General features: G+C 43.7%; 2 non-coding genes across 2 annotated transcripts; both read left to right on the forward strand.

Annotated features, from left to right (window-relative positions):
- The first annotated feature begins 307 nt into the window (after nt 1-307).
- Nucleotides 308-382, forward strand: trnag-gcc. The gene has a single exon. It is a non-coding gene; the product is annotated as a tRNA-Gly (tRNA).
- Nucleotides 383-4,371: 3,989 nt separating this feature from the next.
- On the forward strand, nt 4,372-4,442 carry trnag-gcc. The gene has a single exon. It is a non-coding gene; the product is annotated as a tRNA-Gly (tRNA).
- Nucleotides 4,443-14,980: the final 10,538 nt, after the last annotated feature.

The following is a 14,980-nucleotide window of genomic DNA, read 5'->3' on the forward strand; positions in this document are numbered from 1 at the left end:
ACCTGTGCTTAGGATTGTAAAACAATGGTCTAACGAAACAGAGACAAACTTACAAACCTGTTTCTCTCTCACCTTTGGGACTGTCTTTGAAGCTGCTGCCACAGAAACGGTAACATCATATATCAGTTTCTGTGAGGACATATGCATTCCTACCAGGACTTATTTAACTTATAACAACGACAAACCATGGTTCACTGGTAAATGAGCGTGCTGTTCTCCAACGGGGTTCGCTTCCCAAAATACACAGACTGAACGGAGTGTCTTTCAGGGGTTTGACTCTAGCACAATGGCACACCCCACCCACGTGGCTGTCCTTGGTGGTTCAGTGGTAGAATTCTCGCCTGCCACGCGGGAGACCCGGGTTCGATTCCCGGCCAATGCTGGCAGAACCATTGCCTATGCAGTGGCAGACGAGAACACAACCTGGTTTAACTGTCCTTAAAATTGAACCTGAAATTAAGTTCTACTCATAAAATACCTGCGAATGTCATTGTTTTTTTTTTTAATTTAACATTGGTCAATAATACCTTCCTGATAGAGACTGGAAGAATTCTCGCCTGCCACACGGAACCCCGTTACGATTCCCGCCAATTAAAAAAAAAAAAAGGTTACCATTATTTCAGAATTGTGAGTCTTTAAAACTCTTCTTAACACTAAAGCATGTTTTGCTTAAGGACGCTTTCGTCTTCCTTTTTCAGTCACGTGATTCATCAGTCTGTCCAACGAGCTGCTTTGGGAGCTCCTGTTTACTGCTTGGTCCATCTCATAACGACCTACAGATAAGAGCTGAAAACAGCTATACCTGTGCTTAGGATTGTAAAACAATGGACTAACGAAACAGAGACAACCTTACAAACCTGTTTCTCTCTCACCTTTGGGACTGTCTTTGAAGCTGCTGCCACAGAAACGGTAACATCATATAATCAGTTTCTGTGAGGACATATGCATTCCTACCAGGTCTTATTTAAGTTATAACAACGACAAACCATGGTTCACTGGTAAATGAGCGTGCTGTTCTCTGAAATGAGGTTTCCTTTTTTCAGAATTATTAGTCTTTAAAACTCTTCTTAACGCTAAAGCATGTTTTGCTAAAGGGACTTCTCTCTTCCTTTTCGGTCACGTGACTCATCAGTCTGTCCAATTAGCTGCTTTGGGAGCTCCTGTTTACTGCTTGGTTCCTCTCATAACGACCTACAGATAAGAGCTGAAAACAGCTATACCTGTGCTTAGGATTGTAAAACAATGGTCTAACGAAACAGAGACAAACTTACAAACCTGTTTCTCTCTCACCTTTGGGACTGTCTTTGAAGCTGCTGCCACAGAAACGGTAACATCATATATCAGTTTCTGTGAGGAAATATGCATTCCTACCAGGACTTATTTAACTTATAACAACGACAAACCATGGTTCACTGGTAAATGAGCATGCTGTTCTCCAACGGGTTCGCTTCCCAAAATACACAGACTGAACGGAGTGTCTTTCAGGGGTTTGACTCTAGCACAATGGCACACCCCGCCCACGTGACGGTCCTTGGTGGTTCAGTGGTAGAATTCTCGCCTGCCACGCGGCAGACCCGGTTCGATTCCCGCCAATGCTGGCAGAACCATTGCCTCATGCAGTGGCGGACGAGAACACAACCTGGTTTAGCTGTCCTTAAAATTGAACCTGAAATTAAGTTCTACTTATAAAATACCTGCGAATGTCATTGTTTTTTTTTTTACTTTAACATTGGTCAATAATACCTTCCTGATAGAGACTGGAAGAATTCTCGCCTGCCACATGGGAAACCCGTTACGATTCCCGCCAATTAAAAAAAAAAAGGTTACCATTATTTCAGTATTGTGAGTCTTTAAAATTCTTCTTAACACTAAAGCATGTTTTGCTTAAGGACGTTCGCCTTCCTTTTCAGTCACGTGATTCATCAGTCTGTCCAACGAGCTGCTTTGGGAGCTCCTGTTTACTGCTTGGTCCATCTCATAACGACCTACAGATAAGAGCTGAAAACAGCTATACCTGTACTTATGATTGTAAAACAATGGACTAACGAAACAGAGACAACCTTACAAACCTGTTTCTCTCACCTTTGGGACTGTCTTTGAAGCTGCTGCCACAGAAACGGTAACATCATATATCAGTTTCTGTGAGGACATATGCATTCCTACCAGGACTTATTTAACTTATAACAACGACAAACCATGGTTCACTGGTAAATGAGCTTGCTGTTCTCTGAAATGAGGTTTCCTTTTTTCAGAATTATTAGTCTTTAAAACTCTTCTTAACGCTAAAGCATGTTTTGCTAAAGGGACTTCTCTCTTCCTTTTCGGTCACGTGACTCATCAGTCTGTCCAATTAGCTGCTTTGGGAGCTCCTGTTTACTGCTTGGTTCCTCTCATAACGACCTACAGATAAGAGCTGAAAACAGCTATACCTGTGCTTAGGATTGTAAAACAATGGTCTAACGAAACAGAGACAAACTTACAAACCTGTTTCTCTCTCACCTTTGGGACTGTCTTTGAAGCTGCTGCCACAGAAACGGTAACATCATATAATCAGTTTCTGTGAGGACATATGCATTCCTACCAGGACTTATTTAACTTATAACAACGACAAACCATGGTTCACTGGTAAATGAGCGTGCTGTTCTCTGAAATGAGGTTTCCTTTTTTCAGAATTATTAGTCTTTAAAACTCTTCTTAACGCTAAAGCATGTTTTGCTAAAGGGACTTCTCTCTTCCTTTTCAGTCACGTGACTCATCAGTCTGTCCAATTAGCTGCTTTGGGAGCTCCTGTTTACTGCTTGGTTCCTCTCATAACGACCTACAGATAAGAGCTGAAAACAGCTATACCTGTGCTTAGGATTGTAAAACAATGGTCTAACGAAACAGAGACAAACTTACAAACCTGTTTCTCTCTCACCTTTGGGACTGTCTTTGAAGCTGCTGCCACAGAAACGGTAACATCATATATCAGTTTCTGTGAGGAAATATGCATTCCTACCAGGACTTATTTAACTTATAACAACGACAAACCATGGTTCACTGGTAAATGAGCATGCTGTTCTCCAACGGGGTTCGCTTCCCAAAATACACAGACTGAACGGAGTGTCTTTCAGGGGTTTGACTCTAGCACAATGGCACACCCCGCCCACGTGACGGTCCTTGGTGGTTCAGTGGTAGAATTCTCGCCTGCCACGCGGCAGACCCGCGTTCGATTCCCGGCCAATGCTGGCAGAACCATTGCCTATGCAGTGGCGGACAAAAACACAACCTGGTTTAGCTGTCCTTAAAATTGAACCTGAAATTAAGTTCTACTCATAAAATACCTGCGAATGTCATTGTTTTTTTTTTTTACTTTAACATTGGTCAATAATACCTTCCTGATAGAGACTGGAAGAATTCTCGCCTGCCACATGGGAAACCCGTTACCGATTCCCGGCCAATTAAAAAAAAAAGGTTACCATTATTTCAGTATTGTGAGTCTTTAAAATTCTTCTTAACACTAAAGCATGTTTTGCTTAAGGGACGTTCGTCTTCCTTTTCAGTCACGTGATTCATCAGTCTGTCCAACGAGCTGCTTTGGGAGCTCCTGTTTACTGCTTGGTCCATCTCATAACGACCTACAGATAAGAGCTGAAAACAGCTATACCTGTGCTTATGATTGTAAAACAATGGACTAACGAAACAGAGACAACCTTACAAACCTGTTTCTCTCTCACCTTTGGGACTGTCTTTGAAGCTGCTGCCACAGAAACGGTAACATCATATAATCAGTTTCTGTGAGGACATATGCATTCCTACCAGGACTTATTTAACTTATAACAACGACAAACCATGGTTCACTGGTAAATGAGCTTGCTGTTCTCTGAAATGAGGTTTCCTTTTTCAGAATTATTAGTCTTTAAAACTTTCTTAACGCTAAAGCATGTTTTGCTAAAGGGACTTCTCTCTTCCTTTTCGGTCACGTGACTCATCAGTCTGTCCAAGTAGCTGCTTTGGGAGCTCCTGTTTACTGCTTGGTTCCTCTCATAACGACTCACAGATAAGAGCTGAAAACAGCTATACCTGTGCTTAGGATTGTAAAACAATGGTCTAACGAAACAGAGACAAACTTACAAACCTGTTTCTCTCTCACCTTTGGGACTGTCTTTGAAGCTGCTGCCACAGAAACGGTAACATCATATATCAGTTTCTGTGAGGACATATGCATTCCTACCAGGACTTATTTAACTTATAACAACGACAAACCATGGTTCACAGGTAAATGAGCGTGCTGTTCTCCAACGGGGTTCGCTTCCCAAAATACACAGACTGAACGGAGAGTCTTTCAGGGGTTTGACTCTAGCACAATGGCACACCCCGCCCACGTGACGGTCCTTGGTGGTTCAGTGGTAGAATTCTCGCCTGCCACGCGGGAGACCCGGGTTCGATTCCCGGCCAATGCTGGCAGAACCATTGCCTATGCAGTGGCGCACGAGAACACAACCTGGTTTAGCTGTCCTTAAAATTGAACCTGAAATTAAGTTCTACTCATAAAATACCTGCGAATGTCATTATTTTTTTTTTTTTTTTACTTTAACATTGGTCAATAATACCTTCCTGATAGAGACTGGAAGAATTCTCGCCTGCCACACGGGAAACCCGTTACCGATTTCCGGCCAATTAAAAAAAAGGTTACCATTATTTCAGAATTGTGAGTCTTTAAAACTCTTCTTAACACTAAAGCATGTTTTGCTTAAGGAACTTTCGTCTTCCTTTTCAGTCACGTGATTCATCAGTCTGTCCAACGAGCTGCTTTGGGAGCTCCTGTTTACTGCTTGGGCCATCTCATAACGACCTACAGATAAGAGCTGTAAACAGCTATACCTGTGCTTAGGATTGTAAAACAATGGACTAACGAAACAGAGACAACCTTACAAACCTGTTTCTCTCTCACCTTTGGGACTGTCTTTGAAGCTGCTGCCACAGAAACGGTAACATCATATATCAGTTTCTGTGAGGACATATGCATTCCTACCAGGACTTATTTAACTTATAACAATGGCAAACCATGGTTCACTGGTAAATGAGCTTGCTGTTCTCTGAAATGAGGTTTCCTTTTTTCAGAATTATTAGTCTTTAAAACTCTTCTTAACGCTAAAGCATGTTTTGCTAAAGGGACTTCTCTCTTCCTTTTCGGTCACGTGACTCATCAGTCTGTCCAATTAGCTGCTTTAGGAGCTCCTGTTTACTGCTTGGTTCCTCTCATAACGACCTACAGATAAGAGCTGAAAACAGCTATACCTGTGCTTAGGATTGTAAAACAATGGTCTAACGAAACAGAGACAAACTTACAAACCTGTTTCTCTCTCACCTTTGGGACTGTCTTTGAAGCTGCTGCCACAGAAACGGTAACATCATATATCAGTTTCTGTGAGGACATATGCATTCCTACCAGGACTTATTTAACTTATATCAACGACAAACCATGGTTCACAGGTAAATGAGCGTGCTGTTCTCCAACGGGGTTCGCTTCCCAAAATACACAGACTGAACGGAGTGTCTTTCAGGGGTTTGACTCTAGCACAATGGCACACCCTGCCCACGTGGCGGTCCTTGGTGGTTCAGTGGTAGAATTCTCGCCTGCCACGCGGAGACCCGGTTCGATTCCCGCCAATGCTGGCAGAACCATTGCCTATGCAGTGGCGCACGAGAACACAACCTGGTTTAGCTGTCCTTAAAATTGAACCTGAAATTAAGTTCTACTCATAAAATACCTGCGAATGTCATTGTTTTTTTTTTTTTTACTTTAACATTGGTCAATAATACCTTCCTGATAGAGACTGGAAGAATTCTCGCCTGCCACACGGGAAACCCGTTACCGATTTCCGGCCAATTAAAAAAAAGGTTACCATTATTTCAGAATTGTGAGTCTTTAAAACTCTTCTTAACACTAAAGCATGTTTTGCTTAAGGAACTTTCGTCTTCCTTTTCAGTCACGTGATTCTTCAGTCTGTCCAACGAGCTGCTTTGGGAGCTCCTGTTTACTGCTTGGGCCATCTCATAACGACCTACAGATAAGAGCTGTAAACAGCTATACCTGTGCTTAGGATTTTAAAACAATGGACTAACGAAAAAGAGACAACCTTACAAACCTGTTTCTCTCTCACCTTTGGGACTGTCTTTGAAGCTGCTGCCACAGAAACGGTAACATCATATATCAGTTTCTGTGAGGACATATGCATTCCTACCAGGACTTATTTAACTTATAACAACGGCAAACCATGGTTCACTGGTAAATGAGCTTGCTGTTCTCTGAAATGAGGTTTCCTTTTTTCAGAATTATTAGTCTTTAAAACTCTTCTTAACGCTAAAGCATGTTTTGCTAAAGGGACTTCTCTCTTCCTTTTCGGTCACGTGACTCATCAGTCTGTCCAATTAGCTGCTTTGGGAGCTCCTGTTTACTGCTTGGTTCCTCTCATAACGACCTACAGATAAGAGCTGAAAACAGCTATACCTGTGCTTAGGATTGTAAAACAATGGTCTAACGAAACAGAGACAAACTTACAAACCTGTTTCTCTCTCACCTTTGGGACTGTCTTTGAAGCTGCTGCCACAGAAACGGTAACATCATATATCAGTTTCTGTGAGGACATATGCATTCCTACCAGGACTTATTTAACTTATAACAACGACAAACCATGGTTCACTGGTAAATGAGCGTGCTGTTCTCCAACGGGGTTCGCTTCCCAAAATACACAGACTGAACGGAGTGTCTTTTAGGGGTTTGACTCTAGCACAATGGCACATCCCGCCCACGTGGCGGTCCTAGGTGGTTCAGTGGTAGAATTGTCGCCTGCCACGCGGGAGACCCGGGTTCGATTCCCGGCCAATGCTGGCAGAACCATTGCCTATGCAGTGGCGGATGAGAACACAACCTGGTTTAGCTCTCCTTAAAATTGAACCTGAAATTAAGTTCTACTCATAAAATACCTGCGAATGTCATTGTTTTTTTTTTTTTTAATTTAACATTGGTCAATAATACCTTCCTGATAGAGACTGGAAGAATTCTCGCCTGCCACACGGGAACCCGTTACCGATTCCCGGCCAATTAAAAAAAAAAGGTTACCATTATTTCAGAATTGTGAGTCTTTAAAACTCTTCTTAACACTAAAGCATGTTTTGTTTAAGGGACGTTCGTCTTCCCTTTCAGTCACGTGATTCATCAGTCTGTCCAACGAGCTGATTTGGGAGCTCCTGTTTACTGCTTGGTCCATCTCATAACGACCTACAGATAAGAGCTGAAAACAGCTATACCTGTGCTTATGATTGTAAAACAATGGACTAACGAAACAGAGACAACCTTACAAACCTGTTTCTCTCTCACCTTTGGGACTGTCTTTGAAGCTGCTGCCACAGAAACGGTAATGTAACGGGTACCGCAGCGGCAGAACCACGTCAGCAGATAAAGTTCCTGAAATACAGGAGAATAATCAGGAGACAGGGCAACAGCGTGTCGAGTGCTCAGAATTCTCTGCAGTTATCTTTTATTTCACAGTTCACAATAACACATTTCGTTCTTTAAACCGTTTTTATATTCAATGCAATGTCTTGTAACATTATGTAAATACTTATTTTCATTCTCAAAATGCATAATAAACTATACAGCATACCTCTTTCACCAATTCTTTGTTTAACATGAAACACATCATACCTGGTATATTACCATTTTGTTTAACTTGTTTTAAGCAAATTAACATGCTTTTATCATCAGTACACAACATTCATTACTCAACTGCATTACTCTTCAACACTCGTTTCTACTTTTTCATATAGTTATAACTTAATATACATCTCAAATAACCTATACGTTAACATTTTAACACGTGCTACACCTAAAATGGTGGATTCACGAGGCAACTTAACTAGCCCCTAACACCTGTATACTAAGTATACACCCACGTGAATAACTAGAGAAACTTACACGTGGCCACAACAGAAATACATAAATTTAACATTCAGACAAATATTATATTAACTCAGATATCAAATAAAGGAATATTATAGAACGACTAAAGGAATGTTTAGAATGACTCCGCACATTTCGTGAAGATTACATTACTCGTGGAAAACGGTATTGAAACTCGGCTGAACAGTGATAAAACTTTACCTCACATAACCAACTACCTGGCCAGCATAGTTAGTTAAAGTCCCTCTTTGTTTTATCATATTTTTGTGATGTATGCACATTACCAACCTGAAATACAGGAGAATAATCAGGAGACAGGGCAACAGCGTGTCGAGTGCTCAGAATTCTCTGCAGTTATGTTTCAGTCCACGAAGAAGAAACAGAGAATCACTATGCGACCACACCCCCCCTACTGGCCCTAGCGTGCATCACAATAAGCTTGCGATAACTACACATTATAAGCATGTGAAATAAAACACATTTCAAGGTATTGAAAAAAATATAAACATATATATAATATGTAAAAGTTCAATGCCATTTTTTACACCACACAATTGTAACACTTTTGTGGACGCCACACACTCCCGGCAAAAGAAATGGGTCCCACCATTTTTCATTTCACATTTACTACTGTAACTTAATGTTCACTCTCTTTGCTACCTTTGCTCAACAAGCAAGAGATACGGATATATATATGGTGGTGGAGTATAAGAATATTGTGTGTGAGTGAAAGGGGGATAAAGGGCTGGGTATGGACTCAGATGGGAAGGAGGTGTTGTATAGGGAACAAGCGAGTGCTGAGTAACATGAGGCCAACTGTATGCTAGTGAAGGCAACGTAACATTTACAGAGCTGACGGTAGCTGGTGTTGTCAGTGTAGGCTGGCCTAGGCTTCCATATGTTAGGATCCTTCTAGGTTGTCTGCTCCGACTTGACCTTCTGACCGCTGAATGTTCGTCTGACTCTGGATGGATGAAGGCTTCCTCCTCATGAGTAGGCCCTGAAGTCTCCTCACTTCCATCTTCCTCCTCAGGTTCAGCAACCACCGGTTCATGTTCCTCGATGGATTCCCTTTCCCCTGTTTCCATCATCGGCACCAGGTTCGTATCAGGCGTGTACTCAGGTATAACCGCTTTCCTCCTTACAGATACCGGGTAAGACATCTTGAACTGGAGGTAGGTTGTTGGAGTTGGATTGCAGCAGGTCTGTCCGGTATCCTTTCTGTTGGTACCCTTAACCAGTAACCGGGTCCACTGGAGTCATCCTCAGACCCTGAATCAGATTCTTCCTGCGAGACCACAGGATCGGTATGATGAACCAGAGCTCCACCTTTCCTTCTTTTCTCAGAGGCTGACATGGTAAGGTTTGAGGGAGCTTCCACAGGAAGGTCATTCACTAATAGTAACAGGTTGCGGTGCAACGTTCTTGTCTTTTGTTTGTCCTCTTTCTCTGAGTACACTACATACACTGGGTTCTCAGCAAGCTGTTCTTTTACGATGTAGATAGATTTTTCCCAGTAAGATCTTAATTTTCCTGGCCCTCCACGCTCACTGAGGTTTCTAACTAGAACCCGGTCGCCAGGCTGTAACACAACACCTCTCACCTTTCTATCATAGAGTACTTTGCCCTTTGCACTGGCTTGCTTACTATTCTCGCTGGCAATTCGGTAGGCTTCTGACATTTGAGTTGCCCACTTCTTCAGCATATCCTTTTGGGGTGTCCTGCTCCAAATCGTCTACCAGCCCAAACAGTAAGTCAATTGGCAGGCGAGGGTGGCGGCCATATAGAAGAAAGAATGGAGAGAAGCCTGTTGACTCATGACGAGTACAATTGTATGCATGTACAACTTGGGGAATCTTATCTTTCCACTGTTCTTTCTCTTTGTCAGTCAGGGTTCTTAACATCTGGAGTATAGTGCGATTAAACCGCTCAGCTGGATTACCTTGCGGGTGGTATGGCGATGTTCTTGAGTGGCTAATCCTGACAACTTTCTGAGTGTGTGGAAGAGTGTATTCTCAAATTCACGGCCTTGGTCATGATGTAATTTCGATGGATATCCAAAGCGTGGTATGAAATCATTGAAAATACGCTCAGCTGCTGTCTTGCCGCTCTTATTCTTTGTGGGATAAGCTTGCAAAACCTCGTAAAATGGTCAACTACTACAAGGATATACTCATAGCCACCACGGCTGGTCTCCAGATGCAAGAAGTCTATGCACACTAACTCTAGAGGTGAGCTAGAAGTGATGCTACTCATTGGGGCTCTCACATGAGTAACTGGCTTTTTTGACTTTATGCATGGGCATCTTTTTGTGATATAGTCCTCAATATCTTTGGCCATAAAGGCCAATAGAACCTTTCTCTCGCTAGGTTCAGGACTCTTTCTGTTCCGACATGAGCCATTTCATTGTGCAGTTTTTTTAACACAAGATCTCTGTACTTGGCGGGAAGTACCAACTGTTTTCTCTCTTTGGTAAGTCTGAACAAGAGATCACTTTCGAGACCAAGTTTTCCCCATTCATGAAATAATCTTTTGGCTCCCCACTTGCTCGCTACGTATTTCATCAGTAAGGAGTGAACCTGCTTCCTTTAGCCTTATGACTTCACCAATGGAGTCGTCTTCTCTCTGTGCCTGTACCAGCTCATCGTGGCTAATGGTGACCAACTGATCAAGGGAATGGTTAGGTGAAACATGAGATGAGATTTTAAGAGCAGTGACCCAGGCCACATCTTTCTGCTTAGCCACTCTACTTCCATCCCAGACAGCACAAACCACATCGCTTGGGAATTCCTCTGTACAAGACTTTGTGTAACTGTCAATGTCCAGTGGGAGACGTGACAATGTGTCAGCATCTGCATTGGACTTTCCAGGCCTGTATTTGATGTCAAATCTAAAATCGGAAAGTTCCCCAACCCATCTATGGCCTACTGCATTGAGTTTAGCCGCACTCATGACATAGGTTAATGGATTGTTGTCAGTATATACGGTGAAGTAAGGGGCGTAGAACAAGTAGTCTCTGAACTTCTCACACACGCCCACTTCAGCGCAAGAAACTCCAATTTCCCACTGTGTAGATGATAATTACGCTCAGCCGGTGTGAGCGTTCTCGACCAGATCCAATGACTTTCAACTTGCCCTTTGGTCTTGATATAGGATGGCACCAAGCCCTTGGTCTGAAGCATCTGTATGTAATACAAAAGGTAGATTAAAGTCTGGGTAAGCTAACACTGGAGGACTAACAAGCAAATTAATGAGCTGTTCCAGTGCTTTTTGGTGGATTGGCATCCAGTTCACGGGTGTCCGTGATGCCATTTGTGGTCCCTTGCTTTTACCACTCAGTGGAGTTGCTGCTTCTCTCTTACCTTGGAGTAACTCGTAGATTGGCTTGGCTATTCGTGAAAAGTCTTGAATATAAGAACGATAATAGCCCAGAAATCCTGTCAGCTTTCTCACGTCTCCGGCTGTCTTTGGGGTCTTGCTGGCTAGCAAACGCACTGCATCCAGGTCCTTAGGATCAATCCTCACCCCCTGAGCTGACACGAGGCGGCCAACATACCTGACTTCCAATCGAAAGAACTCACATTTTTCCGGCCTTAGCTTCACCCCATGTTTCTGCAGTGCCTGTAAGACTTTCCGAACTCCTTCTACGTGTTCCTCGAAGGTTTTTGCATAACAGAGGACATCATCCAGATATGGGATGCAACATTCATCACGCAGGGTACCTAGCATTTCCTCCATGCTCCTCTGGAAGGCCGCTGGGGCGTTTGATAGGCCAAATGGGATTCTCACCCATTCATACAGCCCCAAGGGGGTGGTGAAAGCTGTGACATGTCTAGAGTCCTTGGCAATAAAACCCTGATGATAGGCTTTACCTTGATCAAGTATGCTGAACCAAGTATAGCCACCCAGGAATCTGTCAGATCCTGTATCCTGGGCAAAGGATGTCTATCGGGGATTGTTTTTGGTTCAAAAGACGATAATCAATACAGAGGCGGAGCGTCCCATCTTTCTTTCGGACACAAACCACTGGTGAAGCATAGGAGGATTTTGATTTGACAATCCAGCCTCTCATTAACAGGTCCTGTATATACTCTTTGACCTCTTTAAATAGGGGTTTTGGGACAGTGACATATGGGCTCTGCACTGGAATCTCATCTTTCAGTGTGATCGACATCCGTAAGCTAGGGATACAGCCAATATCTTGACTATCCTTGGCAAACGCAGCTGACTCTTCAAATAGCATCTTCTTCACCTTTCCTTGCTGGTCATCGTTAAGGTGACTGAGGTTCACTGGAGGGTGCCACAAAGCTGAGCAGGGCACAGTATCTGCCAATGGGGCAGCACTGACTACTACTCTTGTCTTGGAGCTCTCCGTGAGCCTGCTTCAATCACCTTCGCCACCGTCTGTACACTACCCAGTGCTGTCCTTCTCGGTATAGTAATAGAGTGTTTTGTGCTATTCTTGACCGGGACAGTGACATAAGGTTTCTTGGCACACTGTACTTTCAACAGACCCTCCTCTATCCCTAACTCTGTCAGCAGGGCACTGTTTTCATCCGGTTCAAAAAGAGGGGCTCTGACTGATCAACAGCGGATGAGACAAGGCACTTTATCCAGGCCACCTTCCCAGATGGAATCACTGTGTCACGATTACCCGACCGCCAGACGTTCCTGCCGCACAGATGCTTTGCCAGCCTGAATGAAACTGACTAGCAGCGAAGCTTTCTCAGGGTGTATTGACATCGAATCAGACAAAAGATGGCTAATAGTTGGAATGAGTTCAGCTGGCTGACCCTGGATAACTGCCTCTAACACATTGAACCCCAGTAGTGGCTGGTCAAGGGGGATGCTACACACAAGGAAAGGTACTATAATGGGCTCGCTGAGACTGCCCTTTTCAAAACTGACGGTGATAATGACCCAGCCGTCGAAAGGAGAACATCCCCATTCACTGCATGGACCTCCAGCTCCTCCTTGTCGTCAAACATCTCACCTAGGGGCCTCAGTGGTGTGTCTGGTAAGTATCTTCTCTTCCAGCCTCTGTCAATCATGCTCACCTGAGCTCCTGTATCTAGCAGCGCCATGGTTATTAAGCTATCGAGATTGCACCGAACCAGAGCTTTAGCTCCTATAAAGTTAGCTAGACGCCTGCTCTCCTGAGTGGGTAGGGAAAGGTGGATTGAGGCAGTGTTTGCTCATTGAAGTCTTTCGGAGCTTGGGTCATTACACCTCGCTTTGTCTTCTTGGTTTGTACTGTGTTGCACTGAGCAGTGTGGTGTGAGCCTACTTGGGACAGATGATGGGGTCCGGTCACTGATTGTCCCGCGGCAGGGACCGGCTCCAGTTTTCCTGGTGCTGAGGCTTCTTTAAGCAACCCACCGCCCTGTGGCCCTCTTCACCACAGATGAAGCAATGGAGACAACCAGAGCGGTTAAGTTCAAGACATCTAGTACAGCTGTACTTCTTCTTCTGGCCTACTTGCACTGGGCAGTTGTGGCATGGCACTGGTTGCTGGGCCCGCTGCAGTTGTTCAACTTTACTCATTAACTTCTCCACTTTCTCTGTCAGCTCTTGGAGGGGATCATCCTTAGGCTTTCTGTCTACATTCGCTTTCTTTGCACTGCTGTCATCTTGCACTGCAGCCACTTTGACTCCTGCACCATGGACATTTACAGCTTTTTGTCGCACAACTGTCCCCAGACGTCGTTGTCTTTCATTTTCAGCGTTTGTTATTTTCATAATTTGCTTTAGGATCATCTCATCTGACACGTTGCCATCTGAAAGCAGTGGTTTAAGCTCTCGACGTATGTCGTCATGTTTGTGGGTGAGGCCCTGATATATTGTGTGAAGAAACATGTCTTGTACTGTTGTTGGATTGTATTTCACTTCAGAGTCTGCATATTTAGAGGCAAAGAGAATTTTTGCTTGAGGCCTATGATCCGTACAAGAACTGTTGTGGTGTTTCACTGTCATTCTGTTTCGTGCACATGAGCTCTTGGAACAATTCAGTGTTACTTCGCCCCCCCAAGTGGGACTGCAAGAACCCTTTTAGCTCCTCTATAGTTAAATCATCTTTGTGCATGAGCATATCTTTAAAGTTTCCGGATTTAATGACTTTGAGAACACCCCTCAGGATTTCAGCCTCACTAAATCGCTCTTTCATACCATCATCGATCTGCCTACAGATGTTGTTGTAACTTATGTCTGAACTCTGGTCACCTATTTGTCCACCTTGAACCTTAAACTCTCTGCGAAGCAGTGAAAGGTCACGAAGAGGAACCTCTCTGTCTTGTGTTTTAGGATGCTCTTGTTCTGGCATGTTGTTGGTGTGTGTGTGATCAGGGTATTGTGGGGGCAAGGTTGGTGTGAATGTAACTGGATGAGTCGATGTGGGGCCATGAATGTACTGTAATACCTTGTTACTTAATTCAGCATAGCTAGACAGCATTCTCTGTAACTCTGATTCAGTGTTCTGGGTAGCCTTGCAATCAGTGTTAAGAGGTGTAGTGCTGGGCCCAACTATGTGTGTTGTGTTAAGTGTACTGATATCTACATTCTCATTTACAACCTTAGATGCACTTTCCTCTGTATTTTGTTTAGGTGAAACAACGTGACTCTGAATGATATTGTTCACAGTATCATCAAGCTGCATTAAAACTGCCATACCTGAATCCTCAGACTCTACCAGTGTATCATCATTCATGAAAGCTAGGATATACTCGAAGCAACTCTCTTCATCATCAACCTGAAACATAGATGCATCCTTCCCCGACACAGGACCAATGCTCTTGGCCAATTGGAAAAGTTCATCAGCTGTCAGCACGAGCAGGTTCTTCTTGATCGTCCCACACCAAGCTCTTCCTCTCCCGATCTGCCATGATGTCTTCTCCTCTTCCTCACAAGTGGTTCTGTTCAGGTATCTTGTCCCCGGTCCGTCCTGGCTTTCCTCTGCTGATCTCAGCTTCTCATCAGTCACCGTTGTTCAAATATGGCTAAACCAGAGTCTGCCCATCAGAGCTGTGTACTGCGTCGTTT

The sequence above is a fragment of the Puntigrus tetrazona genome, chromosome 2 (genome assembly GCF_018831695.1).
Source record: "Puntigrus tetrazona isolate hp1 chromosome 2, ASM1883169v1, whole genome shotgun sequence".
Lineage (NCBI taxonomy): Eukaryota > Metazoa > Chordata > Actinopteri > Cypriniformes > Cyprinidae > Puntigrus > Puntigrus tetrazona.